General features: G+C 37.3%; 1 protein-coding gene across 4 annotated transcripts in view; it reads right to left on the bottom strand.

Annotated features, from left to right (window-relative positions):
* dicer1 (dicer 1, ribonuclease type III) overlaps positions 1–15,943 on the bottom strand; it is a 65,743-nt gene extending 49,800 nt beyond the window's left edge. For 2 of the 4 annotated variants that reach the window (XM_028437576.1, XM_028437579.1), the window contains exon 1: positions 15,794–15,943. The gene's annotated coding sequence lies outside the window, so the exon portion shown is untranslated. Of the gene's footprint in view, positions 1–6,469; positions 6,553–15,793 lie in introns of those variants that run through there. The other 2 variants (XM_028437577.1, XM_028437578.1) reach the window with 2 other exon arrangements.
* Between the last annotated feature and the right edge of the window lie 5,158 nt (positions 15,944–21,101).

The raw sequence follows: 21,101 nt of genomic DNA, 5'->3' as shown, positions 1-21,101 counted from the left end.
AAAGAGACATATTAACTACTTGGTTTTTTTATTCAAGTTAAAACATTAGACAACCTTGAACGTATTCTTGCCCGCACCCTCATGCTCTCTGCGCATAACCAAATATAGCAGGCTTTAGTCAGTGATTGAAACATTTTTACAGTATAGAACTGAACACTCCGAGCGAGCTGCGGTAAACATGGAACTTTTCTACCTTCTTTATTAATGAATATGAATATCTATTCACTGAATGAAGGCCTACAGGTTATTTGCAAAAAACACAAGACGGTCCACATTTGAAGGAGCCAGTGCTCTTTTTATTTACCATTTTCCTAGGGGTGGAAAATATGCGTTCAGAGCGCACTGATGATCCGGGGATGGAAAGATATTTCTTTGCCATTGCGCAGGAATTGGAGACTCTTGTTCATACATCGACATCTCTTTTTGAAGCAGCAGGTTGATGTCCTCCTGGTCTGGGCTGTCCGTGCAATACATGTCTCCGAAGAGAGACCTCATAGCAGATAACGCAGTTTTCTCAGCGGGTTGCGGTTGCTGATCACGGGATTGTTCGCAAGCGGCCTCACTGCCTGTACCTTCTGCCACATTCACTTGTTTCATCTCCTCTAGAATAGCCACCTGCACCTGTTGTCTCTGCTCCTCTTTCAAATGAACGAGGCAATGAAAGCGTGGATCCAGTTAACTCCCTTTGTTAAGCAGCATAAATGCGCCCTTTTCCTCAAAATAACGCTTCTCCAGATCTGTGGCAATCTTTGTCTTCATCTCTGAAAATGCCGGTGGTTCTGGTCCGTCTGGCATTCGCTTTTCCAGTTGTGCGAGCAGAACATATAAAGGCAGCGCAGCCGACGCTGGTGGATATTTGTCAGTTGAAAGTGCCTCTGCTGCCACTTTAAGGGGTTTAAGGGCCTCTAGCACCTGCAATAAATAAGTAAATATAATGCGTTGATATTATAGGACAGGTTTGCATTTGTCAAGCGTATTAACTCACTCAGTGCCATTGACGAGATAACTCTTCATTTGCGTTTTTTCACGGGGATTACTAGAAAAAATATCTAAGCTGTGGGGTGATGTAGTGACCAACTGTGCCTTGAAGATGACAGCAGTATACCTTTAGATGAGAGCTTAGCCTTAGCTTAGATGGTCACAATTATGCAATGAAATAAATAAATTTATTTAATTGCAATAACAAAATATGCATTGCTGTTAAAAGATTGCACTTCTTGTAGTGTTAACCTTCAACAGAATGTGCAGAGAAGAAAAAAAAAAAAAAAAAAAAAAAAGATGAGAGCTTAGCCACTGATGCTACCCAGCAAAGGAGGAAGAAGCAGGAACGAGTGAGATTATGGCGCTACGGAGTGACATTGTGACGTATCTAGCAGATCACAGCACCACATACTAACACAAAACATGTATGGACATGAGTAAAATATTGATAATGTTGCGATGGTGAGATAAAACCATCAACTAACTGGGCCAAACGGGTCATCGCTGCGTGTCGGGAGGAGGGGGGGGGTACAAAATACTCCAGCCTGTGAGGAAGATAGCAAAATAATAGGTGACATGTAGGAGGTAGCAGCGCACCTTTGGATGAGAGATTATCCATGCTCAGCAGAGCTAAGAGAGGAGAGGAGGAAAAGTATTTTCGAGACAGAAAATGGCGCTACGTACAAAAGTTGACGTTCCCAGCAGCGCACACTCGACCAGAGCATGTGTGGAACTCATGGATAGTGTGGCGATGGTGAGATAAAACGATAAAAAAAAAACAGGGAACGCAGTGACACTCAGCATGTCCGGGAGGAAGAGGAAGTTACTGTATGTGTGTGCAGACTGATGGGAGAGAAACTTGGCGGAATGCCAAATTACTGTAAGAAATCCATTCAACTCTGACCCAGATAGCATCATTTAGCCATCAAAAGCCCGGTCTCAGTGTTTTTTTTTGTTTTATATAAGGAAACAATGTTCAGATGTTAGAGTTGTCACTAAAGCAAAAAAAAAAAAAAAAAAGCTTTTAAGTCACTGACAGGTTTTTTTTTAGAAAAAGGCTTTTAAAAAAAAAAAAGAAAAAAAATGGGCCAAATGTATGCCTTGTAGACACAGTTACTTCATATGTGGTCAAAAAGACTGCAAAAGTGGAAAAACAGGATTGGAACCAACTAAGCTCAGGCGCTAACAATGGCACCAAACCCACAATGGGTTCTTTTGGTTGAAAAGGAGTCTTAGATCAGAGCTGACCAAAGCTGGTGCTGGAGGCCACTAATGTCTTCCAGCTCCAACACGTCACACTCTGATCAAGTGTCATCAAGCAGCTCTGCAGATGGTCTAGGGCAGGGATGGGCAACGCTTTCACAGCGGGGGCAACAAACATGATTATTATTAATAATAATAATGTATCCTTTATTAATCACCGAAGTGAAAATCTTTCTCTTCCTTCAACCTTGAGGGGTAGCTGTGGGCTGCCACAGTGTAGCACCCAGGGAGCAATTAAAGCAGAACTAAGAAACTTTTTCACATTAATAAATCCTTTTCATAGTCCCTGTGACTGCTCTGATACAAGTGTTTATGGGGTGATCGAGGGTCTTTCACACCCCTGATGTCTCTGGCCAGAAAACAGCACATGCAACTTTCCCTGCCTCCGACCCGGTGGCAGTCTCGCAGCTCTGCTCGTCACAATCTACCTGAAGCTTTGACGAGCAGCGACACATCACGCACAACGACTTGGTTAAGACCAGACTGAGACACCCACCCAACAAAGTGAATCAGTCTACGTTCCTCCGTCAGATCAACCCAAAGTTCCCACAAACACGGTGACGGTGCTCAAATAACTAAGCTAAACAAACCCCCGGACACATAACACTGGACTAAGTGCTACTGCTAACCACTTAATGAAATAGACCAAGTAAAAACAACACAGCGCAGTGTCATAAAATCACAAAGAGCCACCGATTTGTTTATGGTCAGATTTAACACTTGTATGGAGGGATAAAACATGTCACACGTCGTGTGAAATTAATGTTAGCATAAATACTAATGTCACTATTTATCCGTCCCAACTTGTGAAACACAATATATTTAATTATATTTCACGTGTTCACAGACAAAGCTGGTTCCATTAGACAGTAATGTAACTATTGTGACTATTATACCTAAATATCCTGAATGATTAATTCATCAGCTTGATCAAGTTTAATCATAGGAAATCAGAGATATATATTTATCAAGCATAACTTTTCATGTGCTTTTGATTTTTTTTTAGAAAATAATTTCATTATTAATGAGGAAATAAACTAATTATATACAATAACATTAATGGATTCTTGTGCTGATGTATTCAATTTCTTTTGTGTTTGTAAGGAACCTGTTAACACAAGTTGGGAATTGTTTTATTTACTTATTTATTGTTTTTATTTGTCATAATTAGCCCCAAGCCAAATTTAAAAGACTGTAGCAACATAGAGCAAAAAAATGTACGATTTGTCATCCGATTAGTCAATTAATCGTTTCAATAATTGATGACAAGTCAAGTCAAGTGAGTTGCACCCATAATGCATAAGAATTTGAAGATGCAAGATACTGTTTTTTTTCTTGATGTCAATGTATTTTATTTGATTTTAAACTGTTTATAAATTTCCATTTACATAATCAATATAAATCAAGTCAAATTAAATCAATCAATCAATCTTTTATTTGTATAGCGCCAAATCATAACCAATGGTATCTCAAGACACTTTACAGTAGAGCAGTCTTAAGGATGGACTCTTCATTTTATGGATACACACATATGCATATATACATATATACACATACATATGTATCCCACACCCAACATGAATTCATCATGGCGGCAAGGAAAACCTTCTGTTAAGCAGCAGGAACCTTGTGTGGATCCCATTCCTATGATGAACAGCCATCCACGTTATGCTGTGTTGGGTGTGTGCAGAGGAAAGGGTGGAGACAGAGTTGTTGAGACTCTGTAACTCCACACTGAGGATCCCACGGACCTGCAAGACAAAAGCCAGAAGGAGTACAGGAGCAAACACACAAGGGAAGAAGCAGACATAGAGGGAGTGTTTGAGAGAGGAATGGGACCCTCTCCGGTCCCTCTCTAACCTAAATGACTTCTCTCTTAACGCCCTCTCCAACCTCTCTCCGACCGAGCATGCCAGACCCCCCCACCGGCAGTCTATGCCTATTGCATCTTAACTATGAGCTGGTTCCTAACTAAAAGCTTTACCAAAGAAGAATGTTTTGAGCCTAACCTTAAAGGTAGAGAGGGTGTCTGCCCCCCGAACCGTGGTTGGTAGATGGTTCCAGAGAAGTGGGGCCTGATAACTGAAAGCTCTTCCTCCTATACTACTTTTAGAGACAAATGGAACAACGAGTAGTCCAGCATTTTGAGAGCGTAGTGTTCTGGGGGGATTGTATGGCACTACAAGCTCCTTGAGATAGACTGGTGCCTGTCCATTTAGGGCTTTATAAGTGAGAATAAGAATCTTGAATTCTATTCTATATTTTATGGGAAGCCAATGCAGAGAGGCTAATACAGGAGTAATGTGATCTCTTGTAATGTTCAGCTGTGGTTCTCCCAGGGCAGGGGTCTGCAACCTGCGGCTCTAGAGCCTAATGTGGCTCTTTGACTTTTGCAATGGCTCCTTATAGCTTTAAAAAAAAAATGATTGAAATAAATAGGTTTTTTTTTACAGAGGCTATTAATGATTAATGACGAGCAAAATCAAGATATGACAATTTGTTAACCTAAAATAAATCATGTTGTGCAATGACTCAGCACCTTCCTACTTCACCTCCTGCAACATCTACAGACCATCAACTTTCCTGCACCTGTGACTAACCTTAAGTTTTAAATCTATGGTAAGATAACTAAACCAACATAAACACTATTCTGGAAGAAAATAGAGATTTTAATTGTGTGGGAAAAGATTAATTTAACCACCAATGTACAGGTTAAATATGCATGTTTGTGTGGCAAGAAATGAGAAATTAACATGTGTTGATCACATGATCTTGTGTTATCAATTTCAAGTTACTTTTTGGAGCCTTTCAAATACATTAACTAAAAAAATATATTCTTTATATAACATTGTGTTCATGTAAACTGAGATGTGTAAGAATTTGAAGATGAATATACTGTTTTATTTTTTGATGTTAATTCATTTTATTTTATTTTAAACTGCTTTTAAAATACCATTTACATGATCAATAAAATTGAATTCAAATTAAATCAAACATTATTCTATATAATTTTAACTGTGTATAATTTAATCCACTGTATTGTCTTCATTGAGAAGGTATTTTTTCAGCTCCAGGAGGACTTTAATCCAGGTGAGATGAGGTTAAATGGTTCCTTGTAGAGTAAAGGTTGAAGACCCCTGACCAGGGGAAGAGGGTTAGGAGTAGGGATGTCCCGATCAGGTTTTTTTTGCCCCCGAGTCCGAGTACTTTGATTTTGAGCCGATACTGAGTCTCGATCCGATACTTCATATAATACATTAAAAAGATAGAGAAGAGCAAAAAACAGATCCAGGATGTCCCTTGATGTAGCTTGATCAATCAAGTGATAAATTAAAAGAAAATTCACATTAGACTTTAGTGCAAGATTAAATATTAAATAAAAATGTCTAATATAAAAATGAATAGTGCCTCATCTTAAAATACCCAAAAGGCATGTTAACAAATAAGAAAACAAAAGTGCCAATGTTGTAAAGTAAGGCCAGTAATGCACTTTTAGAACTGCACTCTTAATACTTACTCTCCTCATTTAGTTCACAGATTGAAATGTGTTTTTCTTGATGAAAAGTATGACAACTTAATTTTGTTAGCACAGGTGCAGAGCATGTAAATTATTAGCTGCTTACTAAATAAAGTGTGTGAGGTCTGCAGTTAGAGGTTGATATAGGGGTTCTCATCTGGTTTCAGCCTGGGACCCACATTTTCTCATTGGGTTCCACTTTTTTTTAGAATTCAACCAACCAAATTTAGTTTTTCAAAAAATAGATGTTGAAAACACAATCTTTTTTACAACATCAATCTATATATTTTCCTGTGCAACATGCATTTCACAGCTTGGCAGTCAAAAGAAAAGTTTATTTAAAAATAAAAGACAAGTCCAACATGAGACATTAAGTATTTATTTATATTTGACCATCTGTGTGACCCACCCAGTACAGGTCCGTGACCCACCAATTGAGAATCACTGATTTAGAACACACCTGCATGTCCTGTTGTAGGCGCTTGATATAAGAAATACTGCAGTAGATTGACTTAGGATGGTCTATTCTCACACACAAACATACACACGCACACGCAAATCACACAAACACTGGCGCGAGCATGTGCACACAAACACACAACACACCCTCAAACATCTGTGCGCACACACACTAGCATCAGGCTAGTTAGCAGAGAGGCTAACGATACGTTTGGTCTATTCAAACAGACAAATGTTGAAGGGATTTACCTGCTGTTGAACTCCTTTATTCACAAATGTCTGAGAACTTGGGTCTAACTCCACCTCCGCTCTGCATCCAACTTGTTCTGCCGACCAAACAACAGACAGGGCTCCTCCTCTTTTTGACACTAGTTCTTCTGTGACATCATGTTCTACCAGTTCTGCAGCTTCAGAGCTTTCTTATCCACTAGTACAGTGCCCGTCGGAAGTATGCATTCATGTGGGAGCATAAGGGGTATAATTGCAGGTGCAAAATGTGGGTCCAATTTTCCTGGTTTAATTCTATTTACTCACTTTTATATTTTTTTGTTTGGTGTATTTTTCTGTAATGTATGTGTCTGGAATCATTATGTGTATTTTTGTATCTTTCTGTTGTCATTTTGTGCATTTTTTGTATAATTATTGTTTTTTATTGCCATTGTAGTGTCATTCTGGAATGATTTTGTATCTTTTTAGTGTAGTTTTGTGCATTGTTGCAATTTTGTGTATTTTTTGTATAAGTATTTCGTTTTGTGTATTTTAATTCATTTTCATATTTTTGTTTGGTGTATTTTTCAGTAATGTATGTTTTTTGGAGTAATTTTGTGTGTTTTTGGAGCCTTTTTGTATATTTTTATTAGGGATGTAACGATTCACTCAACTCCCGATACGATTCGATTCACGATACTGGGTTCACGATACGATTCTCTCACGATTTATTTTACAAAATGGGACTGTATATAAATGACTGAAAAATATTCCTTATTTTTTTGGGGAAAATACTGTTTTTCATTGTCAAAAGAATCCCTTGATAAACTATTCAAAACAATGCAATTTAACTAAAAATAAATCTTGAATGAAATAAAGGAACAATACAAATGTAGAAGAAGCTTACTATTTAAATTCTGGTTCAACAGGAAACAATACAAAACTGCATAATAGTTCTTTTTCTTTTTAAAAGTGCAACTGAAAATGTATTTTGTGCCTTAACAATTGGACTTAAAAAAAACCCAGTCATTTTACTGTATTTAGGTCAGATATTTGTTTGGACCAGCAGAGGGCGCTGGTAACCCAGTGGTCGGTTGGCATGCAGATATCTTGCAGTGAAGAAGAAATGCTATGCTAGCAGACAGAGCTAATAGAAAAACGTGACTTTTACAGATATTCACGTAATATTACAGCTATTCTTTTGGTGCTAAAGGGGTAAGGAATCATTTATTAATATGTTTAAGAGTAGAAGGCGGCCAGAAAGAAAGTATTAGCAGATTTCACTCGCCGCCAACACTTCTGGATAGCGCCCTCTGCTGGTTAAAAAAAAGTACTGCGATTCAATTTTCACAACATCAATGTGAACCTTGATACTTATGAATCGATTATTAACTGCCTTACGATTAATGGTTACATCCCTAATTTTTATGCATTTCTGTTGTCATTTTGTGTACTTTTTGTATAAATATTGTTTAGTTTTTAGTTTTATTTTACTCATTTAGTATATTTTTTATCATGAATACTGTGTGTGTGTGTGTGTGTGTGTGCGCCAGCCATCTCCTCCGTGCGTTATCTATGACACACACGCGCATGTCTTGCACATAATCCGTCGCAGGTTGTTAAGAGAGACACGGTAACTACGGTACGCCAGTTAAGTCAACTATTCATCAGCATGTATGTCTATGCTGTAAAACCCCTAGACTAACAGAGAAAATTTGTCACACCATTGCCACCACTGGATAAGTTTGTGTTGAGCCATGATAATAATAAATATGTTGATAGGGATATAATATTAATAGTGAAAGTAGTTATAGTAATAAACGTAATGTTGTAATGATATTAATGGTGTAGGGAACCAAACCACATCAAGCCTAAAGACCCTCTTCCTAGCAGGAATTAACCAAGGAGCCTGTTTCTTTATCACAAACTGTTTACACAATACCTGCCCCCGCAACTTTGAGGTGCATAGCTAACCCCACTATGTGGCCTTTGAACCCAATATCGTAGCCGAAAACACTGACCCAACTCTTTGAAATATTCAGTACGAACTCTTTTTACGACTCCACACGGGGGAAGAACATCAGTCTTCTCCCTCCTTTACAAACAGATAATTTTGGGATGCTGTAAGATCACAGAACTGTCCCAATGATCCTTTGACCCCCTGTGGTGAGATGTCACAGAAGGACACTTTCCAGGCCCCTTCTCTGAGATGTGTCCCAGTGAAGAAGGGAGAACAAAGAAATTGTATTATGTTTGAAAAGTTACAAATGAAAACATTATTGGAATGGTTTCTACAGAAATTGAAACTGCAAATGTTGTCTGTCCTATTCCACTCTTTTCAGATAATTTAATACCTACAGAATGATATTTTAAATGTTCCATCATTTAAAAAGTGCTTAAAATACCAGAAAACATTACAAAAGTTAGTTTGAGGTATCTACTGCAACCATATAGTAAAGAAGAGGCATAACATGATTTTTGACATTTATGTTTATGAGTAATTACAAGTAAAATTCATTAACCGGTTCCTAAAGTGATCCGAGGCTATTTTCCAGTCGTGTTTGGTATCAAAGTCTTTCGTATTACATGATATTTCAAGATATGATGTTGAAAAGATTATTTGAATATGCTGAACTCAGTATTATTGTTTATGTGTAAATCTAGGAATCATCCCTCCTGTTTGTCTTTGTCTCACATAAACACACACCCCAGACACACCCAAGGGTAGCCAGCTGAGATGCTGGCAACTTTAAACCAATCAACGAAGTTTCCTTCTTGGGAGGCAAGTCCCAAAGATAACCTTTTAAAAGGAAGAAAACCGCTCCTAACTTCAGTTTTGGGACGCTGGCGTTTCATACTCAACGCGTTTCCCTTCCCCACCTTTTCATTTATTTCATTTTATTTTTAGTTGAAACAGTTAGATTTTTGGAATCAACAGCTGCTTGGTTCAGACGAATCCAGCATCTAGTGACGTGCGTAACAGCCGAAAGAAGCCCAGCCCGCGACCCATTGGAGTAAGCCACGAACCATTCTCTAACCCAGCTGCGAAGGCCAGAACCACCTGGATCGGCTGAAGGGGCTATACTCTGTTGAAACGCAACAGAACTCAACAGTGGCACGTCCTGCTGCATTGCTTCAAACAGCACCTCCAGGTCCCACCCTGACATCATCTTCAAGGTACCTGAATGAACTTTCATCAGCAAACTTCATCCACAATAGATCACATACATACTTCCATAACTACACACTTACACACACTCACAACATGTTCCACACACAGTTCATCTCATTCATGTTTGTTCGTTTCCCCTGTCTGTCTTCCTCTCTTTGTTATGAGCTCTCTTTATGATTATATTCTTTGATTTTATGATCTTTTTATTCGAATATGTATCCTGCATTTTTATTCAATATTTAGTAGACTAGCATTCTCCTAGAATAGTGATTTCACTTTATTACATATAATCCTCACTTTTATTAGCCTAGAAATGCATTTTGTCATGATTTAATTATCCCATTTCAATTGATATTTTGACTGTGTTAATTGTTGACTTTTGAATAAAAGGTTAAACATAATCTTTGATTCCTCTGATTCATTAAAGCTGTGATTATGGTGTAGATTTGCTGTTAGAATTCACTTTTCCCTGGTTTCACATTGATGAGTTTAGTCTAAAAACTTAGACATATTTCTCCTGTTAAAAGGAGTGGCACCCCGCAAAATTTGAAGTAATATTAATAATCATAATTAATATTCTTAGTTATATAACCCATTAATAATAACTCATCCTCCTACAATGGTAATAAATGCAATAATAAAATAATATAATGAAAATCCAGTAACTATAATACTATAAAAACAATAATATAAAATAAGGTAATAGCAATAACAATAACACAATGAGAATACCAGTAACTATAAGATAAAATAATAATACAAAAAATCCCTTACACACGTGTCATGCACATAATATGTGTGTTTACCTCTATCTCCTCCGTGCGTTATCTCTCTCACACGTGCGCGCGTCATGTACATAATCCGTCAGGGTGTTGAGAAATTAAACAAAAAAAAGAGAAGAGAGAGATCCGAAAGTACCACAAAAAATAAAGGTTTTGCAACACCAAAGTCGCAACTCTCTCTCTCTAAACGGCTCTGTGTGCGTTCACCATGTACATCCCGATGTAGTGCACACACGCATGCGCATCAGCCACGTGTCTGTGTGTGTGTGTCTTTGTTTACATTGTAGCTGCTAGCATCTTTCTTAGCACATAGAATAATATAAAAAGAAACACTCACCCTGGCGCAGAACAAACAATAATCATAGTGGAGCCATGTTGTGGACCCATCCGATCACAACAACGTTACATTCCTCTGTCTAAAGAATCAGAATGTTTGTGATCTGATCGGCTAACGACCGTCAGCACAGCCACCGTCCACATTCATGGAGACGAAGGAGGAAGTGAAGTCCGTGACCCGAGATTTAAAGGACTAGTACAGTGCCCGTTGGAAGTATGCATTCATGTGGGAGCTTAAGTAGAGTTAATTATGGCCAAATGAGTGTGTTTGAAGGTTGGATGTACAAAGAGGTGTACATACTCTGTACTGTTATAAAGGGGTTTATTTGCGGGTGCAAAATGAAACAGCGTGTGCGATTTCCCTGGTTTAATTCTATGGGACATGAAGATGATAAATGTGTTTGTTTTTTTTAAACTCACTTTTATATTTTTTTTTGTTTGGTGTATCTTTCTGTAATGTATGTTTTTTGGAGTTAATATGTGTATTTGCGTATCTTTCTGTTGTGTTTTTGTGCATTTTTTGTATAATTATAGTTTTTGTTGCCATTGTAGTGTGATTCTGGAGTCATTTTGTGTAATTTTGTTCATTTCTGTTATTTTGTGTATTTTTTGTATAAATATTTAGTTTTGTGTATTCTGAGTCATTTTCATATTTTTGTTGTATTTCTCTGTAATGTATGTTTTTGGAGTAATGTGTATTTTTTTTAATCTTTCAGTTGTCTTTTTGTGCATTTTTTGTATAATTGTTTTTGGTTGCTAGTAAAGTGCCCGTCGTAAGTATGTATTCATATAGTGGGAGCTTAAGTAGAGTTGTCAATTATGGCCAAATGAGTGTGTGTTTGAAGGTTGGAAGTACACAGAGGTGTACATACTCTGTACTCTGTGTTATAAAGGTGTTTATTTGTGGGTGCAAAGTAAAATAGTGTGTGTGATTTCCTTGTTTTAATTCTATGGGACATGAACATGATAAATGTGTTTGTTTTATTTATTTTTTTACCTAATTTTATATTTTTTTGTTTGGTGTATTTTTCTGTAATGTATGTTTTTTGGAGTCATTATGTGTGTTTTTTTTTTATCTTTCAGTTGTCTTTCTGTGCATTTTTTGTATAACTGTTTTTGGTTGCCATTATAGAGTGATTCTGGAGTCATTTTGTATACTTTTTGTATAACTATTGTTTAGTTTTGTTTTATATTACTCATTTAGTATATTTTTATTTGAGTTTTTTTTTTTTACTTACTTTTATATTTTTTTGTTTGGTGTATTTTTCTGTAATGTATGTTTTTTGGAGTCATGTGTATATTTTTTATCTTTCAGTTGTCTTTTTGTGCATTTTTTGTGTTATTTTACTCATTGTAATGTATATTTTTTGGACTCGTGTATTTTTTATCTTTCAGTTGTCTTTTCGTGCATTTTCTGTGTTATTTTACTCATTGTAATGTATATTTTTTGGAGTCATGTGTATTATTTTTATCTTTCAGTTGTCTTTTTGTGCATTTTTTGTGTTTTATTTTACTTATTTAGAATATGTTTATTTTTATTATAAATAAATAAATACCTTGTGTGTGTGTTCCCGTGAAATGTTTGAGACGCTGATAACCAAACTCCATAGACATTGTAGCACCAATTAGAAAAGTAACAAAACTGCGCAAAACAAAACGTAAAGCTGCAAACTACATGAGTGAGTAAGTAAATTAAAGTATTATCTACAATTCGGCTGTCTTTTTTAAAAAACAAAAATATTTTTTTACCTTTGAACCGAGTGGTCAGAGCCTAGCTTCCATGCACGGCACCACAGAGAATCTGCAGTTTTCCAAATGGATTATTGAACGAGTTGGGAAACGTGTCTGCAAAAGACTCACCAGTGGCTGACGGTTTCAAATGATCTATTCAGAGGAGCTCCCATGTCTTGGTCTAAACCATCTTCTTCTCTATCGCTTGTGTCTGTGTCTGCTTGGCTGTGTGCGCAGCGATTGGCTCTGGTCGCACACGTGACTCTTGCTCGGGTGAGGAGCTGTGCAGTGAAATAGGAGCGCCCCCTCACACTCTGAGGTATACTAGGTTTCGTTTCGGGGCCGTCCAGAAGTGGAATAAAATTAAAATAAACATTTTGAAATGTACAAATTATTCCAAAATAACAGTTACACACACTTGGGGTATTTGGAACCCGTTGACCAAGTTTCAGGTCAAACTCGCACCGCGTCGGGGAGATAATTGCTCCACACACACACCACGCACGCATGCACACACACACAGACGTTCCTTGCTTTTTAGATAGAAGTTTGGAATTACAGGAATAATATTAAATAACCATGAAATATTAACTTAAATGACTTTTAGAGGTACAAAAGGGTTTTTAATATACTGACCTGTTTTTTTTTGGTTTTTTTTTAACCCAAACAAACTGCGACACAGTGACGTCATGCACCTGGAACCGGAAGTAGCGCGCTCAATACCGCGCTCTTATCGAGGGAGCCGTAAATATAAAATTAACGTTTTGACCATTTTGCTACAACAAATTACTCCAAAATAACAAATGCACACACTCGGGGTATTTGGAAGCCATTGACTAAGTTTCAGGTCGAACTCATACCGCGTCAGGGAGACACACACACACACATGCACACAGATATTTCTGTCTTTTATAGATACATTTACACCATAACCAGAGCGCTACTGTTTACCTTTGCAGTGCAACATTGAAAAGGCTACGGTCTCCGGCGTAGCATTCCAAACGTTGTGTAATCAATATACCGGTACGGTGGTATATTAAAAATTTATATCATATATATGTATATCATAACAAAAATATATACCAGTATTTGGTATGAACCGGTATACCGCCCGCCCCTATAATGATAATAAATATATATCCAAGTCCTGATCGGGAGATCACGTCTGATTCCGATCGAGTCTGAAACCACATAATCGGGCCCGATTTCCGATCACATGATCGGGACATCCTTAGTTAGGAGACCTCACTATAAGCGCTGGTCCCTCTGAATTTAATTCCATGGGGTGAAGTAATGCAGATGCTAAATTGGTTATGCTACTGTTAACTTAGATCAAGTACATTATTTCAGCCACTGCTTGTTGCAGAAAAACTTAATATTGACACTAAAACATTTAGCAAATATATCTCGAGTCATTGTAAATCTTTACTTCATACAAAACTACGGTATGCCAGTTCAGTCAACTATTCATCAGCATGCATGGCTATGCCGTAGATCCCCGCCTCCCAGCTCATAAAAAAAAAAAAAAAAAGGAAAAAAGGTTGCGACCAAATTCTGTGGGAGTGCGACCAACTGAGAAAGTTGGTTGCACACTGGAAAAGTTTGTATAGAGCCCTGGTAAAGGACAGAAAGCTCTGAAATCTGTATTCCTGTGGCCTTCCCAGAGACATGCAGACGTGCAACACTCAACTAAAACTTAAAGAACAAAAATGAATGTGAAAGTGAGCAAAGAACCAGGGGTGTGCTATCTAAGGAACCTCACGCTTCGACTGGATTCAGGGTGCTACTATTCCATTATTCAACGATTACCACAATGTTAAAGATTATCGTGATTTTTGATGCATCTTTTTTTTAACCCCTCACTTTGTGGCTACTTCATACTTTCAAACAATGTATATGTCTCAGTATCCATTAATTAAAGTCACCAAACAAATGCATCTCTATTATCTTTATGTAAAATTGCCAAATCCAACAGGAACCATATTACAATTTTTTTTTAGCGTTTTCAGCTTCTTAAAGCTATCTTATTCAGCAAAAATAAATAAAGATGTCCAAACAAAATCCTCAATAAGCTGCAAAAATCCCACAAGAAACGCAACAATCAAAGCAGCTTTAAAATCATAAAACCTACAACATCTGCTCTCATGAATCGTTATAGAATGGTGACGTGTCGAATCGCAATTTATCTCATAATCGATGTATTGGCACACTTCTAGATAAACTGTATATAATCAGCCATATTGTTTGATGTTGACAATGACATGTAATAGTGAGGATGCTGATGCTTTAGCGCTTTACAATGCAATGTGATTAAAAACCGTTATTCATCAGAAAGAAAAAAGCAAAGCTGTGAAAAGTTATCGAATCAAGATCGATAATCGATACCTAATCAAATCCAGTCTCTAATCTTAATCAATTGGTGAGGTGCCTCAAAACTCCCACCATTAGTGATGGTTAGTAAGGACAGGCTGGTTTAGCTTTAGTTAGCCCACTGGACTGTGTGATAGAGCTGGGCAATATAGTGAGATTCAAGATAAATCTAGTTTTCTATATTGACAATGTATAAAATGACAAAATCGCCTATATTGAGATATATCTAATTTTTTCTAACTTGTTTTAAAGGCTAATTATTATGATTATTATTCTATTTATACAATAAGAGTATAAATCACATCAAACAAGTATTTAATATTATTCAAAGAGTGCAAACTGTGTCCTTCTCTACAAATTTCAAATACTTTCACAGCTTATTTTGTATTAAAATACTTGCTTTAGGAGTCACTGCATTTGTTACTTCTCAGAACAGCATGAAAAACTCAGATGGATCACTGAATGTGTTCTCAACCAGACCTTCACCTAAGCAAGCCACGCCTCACGCCTTACTCACACTTAGAGGAGAAAAAGCCAAAAGTGACACATATTGTACAACTGTTTGTTAATAATTATGCTTGTGTGACATTTTTTGTCAGCACATTTAACACAGAAATGAGTTATCTGGTAACATATTAATGAGTTAAAAATATCGAGATTAATATCGTATATCACCATAATGAGAACAAAATATCGAGATATGAGTTTTGCTCCATATCGCCCAGCACTAGTGTGTGATGATGATGATGACGATGATGATGATGATGATGGAGCCGCTCAGAGTGCGTGCGTGCGCGCCGGCCGTGCGTCGTTTAGCGTTAACGGGACGTTTACGGTGTCAGCAGCCGGTTAGTTTCAGGCTGAGCTGCTCAGACAGACAGCACTACACCATCATGTTAGCAAGCTAGCTGGATGCTAAATGCTAACAGACCAAGCGCGTCTACAAAAAAAGGCGGCGCAGGACCTTCCGCTCACCTACTCGTCAGTTCCTGTCAGTTGGTTCACCGACCACACTCGGAGGTCGTGCGTCGGTGAGTCAGACCGCCGGTGTCCCGTATTGTTGACGTTGGGAAGCTGCTAATCCACGGGGTAGCATCGCTGTTCACACGGCCTCTTCTGCCCCGGAACATGTAGATACTACGTCACTTCCGCTCAGAGTGAGAGGAATCCACATCTGCCTTTACATTATTAAAGTCTTTAGTTCCCTCTTTATCTACCTTTTATAAGTACCCCCTTGGTCCGACAACAACATTTTGCTCAGAATTATATTATATAGAACATAATGATGGAATAAAAAAACACACAGTTTAAATAATCTCATTTTGTAAATAAGTGGAATGAAACAATATGTAGTGTCTCTTAAATCACTTTATTTCTATCGTTTTCATCATTTTCTGTCATCTTTGTATTTTCAGTTCATGTTCCAATCAAGATCATTTGTGTATTTTGTTGTTGTGTTGTTGTTTGTCTGTTCTTTTTATGTTTCAGTATATTTTTCTTTTATTGTGTGTGTTTTTGTGTGTTGTTGGTATTATTTAAATTATTCTTTCTCAGTGTGTGTAATTTCGGTGTTGTTTGGTTGCTATGTCGTTTTGTAAGTTTCTCTGCTTTTTGTGTGTATTTTGTTGTGATCGTGTGTATTTTTCTGTAATTTAGGATGTGTTTGTTGTTGCTTTGTGTGTTGCTGGTAATAGTCTGAATTTTTCACTCTTAGTCCGTGTGTTTAGTGTGTCATTTTGTGTATTTTGTTGTTGTTTGTTCTTCATATCATTCAGTATATTTTTCTGTTATTTGGTGTGTTTTTGTTATTGTGTGAGTTGCTGGTAATATTTAGTATGATCATTTTTAACTAAAAATAAACATTATAAAACCCCATATCTGTAATTCTTTCATTTTTTTTTTTATTTTCCACTCTCTCTCTGGCTGTGTTCAAATAGTCCCTCCTAACTCCTTTCCTATCCACTGTTTCCATAACCCCGTGGGTGACGTCACAGGGTTAAGGTAAATAAAAGCACTAAAAAGGCAAAGAGGACTTCTGATGTTGTTTCCCTATCACCGTCCTTGACACTTTGGCCGGACTATTCTACAGCATATTATTGCATTGGTAACTTACATGATCTCCATTACTTGTCAATGCTCGGGTGTTCGTGTCCCTTTAAATGTTGCCACAAGGAATTGTGGGTCAGCATTTTCTCGTCTCCTTTGGTAAAGGATGCATCAGTGTTTCCTAGGCTAAAGGAGGTAAACAAGGAAGCATTGAGCCTCTTTTCCTGAGCTTAAATAGAACTCGGACACTCTTTATCATGGCCACCACTTAAACACTTCCAGGGGTGAAGGAACAGTGGATAGGAAAGGAGATAGGAGGGAATATTCGGACGCAGCCTCTGTCTCTCACTCTCTTAAGTACCCCCTGTTGTGCCATCTCGTACCCCCATTTGAGAAAGACTTATTTAAACAAGATTAAACAAGAAAAAATAAAGGGGGTATACTACGAATCTAGATTAGATTAATCTTCGTTATCTGGACTAACGAAACATTCCTTCTCAGACACAAGCTGAACTACAAAGGTTGAACACCTATGATCACAACACAGTAATTTAAGCCAAGTGATTACAGCCTGGCTACGTGCGCATTAAAGGGGTGGAGATTGCAGCGTCTGACCAATCAATGGTTAGAACTGGCAGACTGAGCATCTTTACAATGAATGGAGGAACAGCTTATAATGTTAAACAAATATAATTATTATAAATCCATGATGACAGTGAAGAGCATCAGTGAATTAGAGTAGCTCACAGCAGGAGGCGGAGCTTTTACACTCACTTAGATCTGATCCACTTCATAACTTGGTACCGACCAGGTTGCTGAAGTTTAAAATGATGAATAAATAAAATTCATAATTCAGACCAAAGACAACACAGAAAAGTTACAGAAAAGGCAGGAATGAGAGAAGTCAGACAGGAAGCTGTTGATACTGTTAATGTGTGAGATTATTTATTATATAACTCCATTGGATGATAAACGAACAGGCTGCGCTCTGCAGTTAAACTTTACTACAGCACACACAAGTTTCTATTCAAGTAGACCTCTATCACACACACAGGGATGAGAGCACATTGTGTTTGTTCCTGCTGATAATGTCAGCCCCAGCATATGAATGAATGAAGGAATTAATTATTTAATTAATCGACACACAGGCTTCATTGGCCGACTGTAGATCAGTCTATTAGATATAAATCTATATCTTTCCTAAAAGATGTCATCAATAAAAGAAAGGATTCCATTTATAATTAATAATCTTCTTTCCTTAACTCAGTTGTCAGATCTGCACCAACCAGGATCATCTAACAATGGGCAGGTCATTTTCTAAGAGATCTGATCGGTCAGGAGGCGGGGCTTTAGGACTTGCTAACATCCAAGCCAGAGCAAAACCTGGTTAGCTGTTCAGCATTAATTGCCATCGTGATTAAGCTCCAGCGAGCTTTGTAGGACAGCACACACTGATTGAATCCCAGAAGTTAGCGCGATAAGAGGTAATCTACATTCGTAGCTTACCCCCTAAATCAGGGATGTCATGGTTACGGACCACGGGCCGGATGTGATGTAAAATCCGGCCGGGTCTGGCCCGTGGTTGATATGGGAGATAATTTTTCATTTTTATTTTTTAAATATAATATTTTATTTTTTTAGGTCCACCAGCACACAAAATGTGAAATAAAACCATGCAGTCGTTTGTTTGTGGTCTGTGTAAGTCTGATAACAGAGAAAATTGCTCCGTTTCAAGTTTTCTACATTTGTGACGTCACACGTGAAATCAGGAATCAGTGTTTCCAGATCAGAAGGACAATTTCCAGCCCAATCACATCTTAGAACCCAAACACAAACCATGAATCTGGCAACACTGTTTGTGACACAATGTGGCACAACAGTTCGGACAAAACAGTGAAATATCACCTTGAATGGACTATTCCTGTCATCTCTGCATGAGATGATGACAATAGCTGACTCAGCTGCTTTTGCTGTTGAAGCTGCTGTTGCTGCACGGAGCATACACTTCATAAAACAGTGTTTTTCAATCACAAAATCCACCTAAATATTAATGTGTTTTACAGTAATGTGCAGTTTTGTGGCTGAAAACCAAAACAAGAGTGTGTAAAGAGCAAAAGAAAGTCACTCGTGATCAATTGTTGTGTGGAGTCATGTGGAGTCCACGTCTATAGACACGCCCACTCACACAGCCCGGTTTTAGAATTGGTCAGAAAGTCACTTTTCAGAGGCTAAAACTTTAATGTCTATGTTGTTAACACTATGAGACTTAAAGTTAACAAAAGTGACTCCATGACCAGGGTTGGAGTCAAATACATTTTTCAGTTACAATTACATTTACAATTATCCATGTTCAATTACAATTCAAGTACAATTACAGCTACCAGCATTTTTTACAATTACAATTAAATTACAATGATTTTTTTTATCCTCAGAAAGTCAATTACAATTACATTCTGAATTACTAAAGTTCATTTACAATTATTCCCAATTACTGAGCCTGAAATAAATAACGTAATAAAAGTAAACCTTCCTCTTCTGTTAGCTTTCTGTTAACGTCTACCTATGTCTACCAGTGGTGGCTGGTGCATTTTTCTCCAGGGGGGGCAACAACTCCAAAATAGAGATACCCCAAAAACAGGGTTTGTGTAGCTTTGAACAAATAAGTCAGGAAAATTGCAGTTACAGAACTTCTTTCAAACCAACCCCTTTTATTTCCACAGAACCCATAAACAAACAAGATGTAATATATACCAGTACCTATATGAAGTACCCCCTTTCTCTCATTTCTGAATCCAAGTACCCCTTTAAGTCCAACTGACAACCATACCTGTCAAGTATCCCGTTTTAGCCGGAAACTCCCGTATTTTACCCCTCTTTCCCGCCATCGTCTCTTATTAGTATTTAACCGTAAATATCCCGTATTTTAATGTAATAATAATTAAAATAGGCCTTACTAAACTGAACACCATCACTGGCCTCGTGAGAACTGACATCTGAAATGGCCTGAGTGACAGTTCTCGCGAGATTAGTGCTGACAGCGGCAAAAAACCTGGAAACAACTCAGAACAGAGATGATGAATGAAGACGTTCTGGTGAAAAAAAAGAACTTGTGTAAATACTTGTAAAATGTGACACAGTTTATCTTCCTAAAGAGCAGCAGGATGTGACACAGTTACATGTTCTGTTAGATTAATAACTGAGATTTTAACGTCTACCACAGAACACGTAAGTCACCATGAAAAGTGCCACAAATATACACTGCTTTAAAAATGTAAAATCTGCAACTAATGTGTCTAATAAGTCATTAGTGAATACCAGAGAACCACGAGTCAGCATGAGAAATTATAAGAAAATATATAATGAAAATAAAATGTTTATGTCTAACTTAAAGACAAGCAACGTGAAATTAACAGTAAATATGCAACGTGTTGACTTGTATATAAACTGTAAGTATATTAAATAAACACATGTGCTTCATATACACATTTATGTTTTTATTTAGGCTGTTTTATAATTCAGGAATTAGGGCTGGGCGATATATTGAGAATCAAGATGTATCGAGTTTTCTATTTTGGCTATGTAGAAAACTATAATATTTCATATATCAATATATATATGTGTATATATATATGCATGAATATATTATAGCTTATTATGTATCAAATACTAGTTTTAGGAGTCACTGCTTTTACTTCTCAGAACAACATGTAAAGCTCAGTTAGATGATTAATGAGTGTCACATATTGATCAGCTGTTTGCTAATAAATGAGCGTGTGTAGCATTTTACATCAGCAAATTTAACCCAGAATTGTTTTTCTAGTCAGACTTTATTTGATAAAATTATCTAAGATTTATATCATATATCACCATTTTGAGAAAATATATTGAGATATGAGTTTTGGTCTGTCATGGCAAATTTGCGGGTGACCTCATTTGAACCCAATGAGGTTCAAATGAGCATGAATTATGCTCTGTGTTGAATGATGATGTCCAGTCAAAGCTTGATGATTTTATAAAAAAAGGATTTATTATAAAAGTAAATGAAAAGGAGTACAAAAAAGGAGAGTCCCATCCTGTGGGAAGGAAAGGCAGCCAGGTACTAAGCAGGATGGTCCAAAAGGTCTTGTCCCCGGCTCAGGATATTTGGACTGACCAACAGTTTCACAGTTTAAGCTTTATACAGATATGAGAAAAAGTCCCAACCCTGAAGGGAGGAGAAGGAGGGGGTCAGACGCCC

Source organism: Gouania willdenowi, chromosome 22 (assembly GCF_900634775.1).
Source record: "Gouania willdenowi chromosome 22, fGouWil2.1, whole genome shotgun sequence".
Taxonomy (NCBI): Eukaryota; Metazoa; Chordata; class Actinopteri; order Blenniiformes; family Gobiesocidae; genus Gouania; species Gouania willdenowi.
The sequence above is the reverse complement of the archived record's forward strand: the minus strand, read 5'-3'. Positions and strand labels throughout refer to the sequence as shown.